Source organism: Marmota marmota, unplaced genomic scaffold (genome assembly GCF_001458135.2).
Source record: "Marmota marmota marmota unplaced genomic scaffold, marMar, whole genome shotgun sequence".
In the NCBI taxonomy this organism is placed as follows: domain Eukaryota; kingdom Metazoa; phylum Chordata; class Mammalia; order Rodentia; family Sciuridae; genus Marmota; species Marmota marmota.
Window position 1 is genome coordinate 45,501 of NW_026006039.1, and position 2,846 is coordinate 48,346.

The following is a 2,846-nucleotide window of genomic DNA, read 5'->3' on the forward strand; positions in this document are numbered from 1 at the left end:
GACCAATCAAGGAGTGGCCTTGGAGCAAGTGCAGGTACTGCAACATGTGGCCTCATGCCTAGGGCTGTGCCTATGGGGTGAATGATATGCCACTCACATGCCTAACACAGGGGAGTGCTTTGCCCCTCAGACACCCTTAAGATATGCTAGGTATTCAGTACTCCATGCACTTGTCCCCACAGATTTCCAAGTTCACGATTGTTTTTAACAAAAAAGCTGGTGTTTATCTGTTTTTCACCACAATGAAAGTTAGCTTGATACTTTAAAAATTAGGATAAGATGTTTACTCAATCATCTTAGAAACATTCAGAGTGCTAGAACATTGCACACTTAGAATCTGTTCAAAAGCCTGTGGACAGCAGCCATACACCCATACAGCACAGTTTACAGTCTTAGTTTATTCATATGGTGCTTTTTGCAAGGCACAGTGGTATGAAATAGAAAACCTGAATGACTTATGTAAAAACCTTGGAATGACACATGAAGGATGTTATGATAGTCAATCTGAGGCAGGATGCTTCAATGAATTGTTTTTAATCAGGATATAGAACATCAGGAGTGAATTCTAGTTAAAATTCACAGAATAAAAACACCTTAAGGTGAGTGACTTATATGTCCTTCTTGATGCTCTTAATAATCTGGAAAATTATAGAGCCACAGACTAAAGGAATGAATGAGTGAATGAATGAATAAGTAAATAAACAAATAAATAAATAAAATAAAAGAGCCAATAACTAGGATGATTATTGATGCCTCCTCTTCAGGGACACTTTGTGAGGTCTTGGGGATGTAGCCATGCTGCATGACCTTCTTGCTGTACATATTCTTTGCCATCTGGATCTGGGTGGTCAGACCCACCCAGCCTCCCCCCTAGGCTTTGTTCATTTCCCTCCAGGGTCTGCTGTGAGGCTGGGCTCCTGCTGCTCCCATGACAGGCGCTGGCTGCAGCCACTGTGCCTAGGTATGGGGGGCCAGGCACAAGGCTGGCTGGGCACCTGGCACCAGCGGAGGCGTGTTGGGCTAGCCGGATGGGCCAGGAGGGCACATGGAAACACGGAGCAGACAGCCAGGACATTCTGGAGCAGCTGCTCTGGCTGCTGTCCTGAGCCTGAAGAGAAAGAGGAAGGAAAGGCAATGCCCAGACAGTGCAGCCCATTGTCTCAGTGAAGCAGGTTCTTGTGCAGAATGTAAACTGTTTTATATCAAGTTATATATGGTGTTGACCAGGATAAACTTCCATCCTTGGATTAGCAGGACAACAATTATGGCCTATGCCAACTATCCTTTTTCAAAAATCATAAGGATATTTATTATTCAAAGAGAATCCTATGACCAGAGGCTATTAGATGTAATTGCTATACAGGGAATTGACACCGTTTTTTTATATGGGGGATCAAGGTTGGGTCTCAACTGGTCCCAGGACTGAGTAGATTCAACACTGTGCAAAAATGGGCCTAGAGGTGGATGGTAGGGGTTCACGCCAAATTAAGAATGATTTATCTCAGCACCAAAGTGGGCCTTGCTTTCCTTGTGATGCTACACCCATTAAGATGGGCATGTACTCTGAAGGGATGGTCAGTCAGAAGCCACTAACAGTTAGTGCTGGATCACCACATTGTTGATTTTGTAATGACTCTGTGGGTTGGAAGATCTATTTCTAAAGTCACTAACCACAACCTTACTGTACTGAGTAGATTATTGATTAAAGTCCATCTTTAAAGACATCATAGCAATTTACTGGTAGAATTTCTGTCAGGATCACTGTAATACAAATTAGAAAGTGCCATTAGACTTCTGTTTACTTTCCTTATATACCATTTTAAGGCAAAGATTAATTTTTTGGCTTCCAAAAATTTGGGATATATTGTGTATAGAAATGGAAGAAAGAATAAAATTAAGTCTCTCTTTAAAGGATACATGTGCAATGTGAGGTGAAACCAGGTGTTATGGTGGATGGAGACAGCAGTGAGGGCAGTTTGAGTCTCTTAAGTGGCATTTGGGAGCTGCAAGAGAACTTGCTCCAAGGGCTTTCCTGCTGCTCTTGTAATAGGCAGAGTCTGGTTAGACTTGTGTCTTGAGGGAAGCTTCCACTGAACTGGTGTGTGTTTGGGGAGTCAGTGTGGTAAAGAATCTGCATCTCCACTGGGCTTACTGAAGAGGAGATGGCACTGGTAAGCAGATTGAAAGATATAAATGGGATGTCAGGAAGCAAAATTGCTTAAAAAGGGTTCATTATTTCTCAGGGTCATCATGTGCCCTGACTAGCATGGTTAAACTCGTGGGTTTTATCAAGGAGCAGTGGGGGATTAGAAAATAAAGATTCACAGATGCATATTTTGAATAAAAATAGCTGGGATTGGATGGAGTATTGCTTGCTGATGAAGAAGCAGATCCAAAAAATTACACCAGGAATCTTTATTTATATATGGGTCATTATCAGGTTAAAGACTATACAAGAATTATTCTTTGTACTCAGAAAGTTACAGTAACACTTACACAGCTTTTCCACGATGCAATTTACAGTTGCAGCAATGTTAGGAGCTTTGTGTAGCTCTCAAGAAAGTCCATTGTTTAAAGTTACTGTTAAGCAGGCAGCTTCAGAAGTAAGGGAGCTGGTGAAATATTGTGGTTGTCTAGCAGGAGAGTTCCTCTTTTCCCAGGAGCAATGTGCCTGAGATCAATGTCAAGGCAGATAAAACTCTTCTGCAAAGCCTCCTCATGCAGGACATTATCATAGCAGCTAGGCATCCTGCATCCTTGCACAGCAACATTCCCAGGCAACAGGCTTGCCACAGCTATGAGGTCATCAGAGACCCCAATCTCAGACACTGCTCTCCCATTATCTG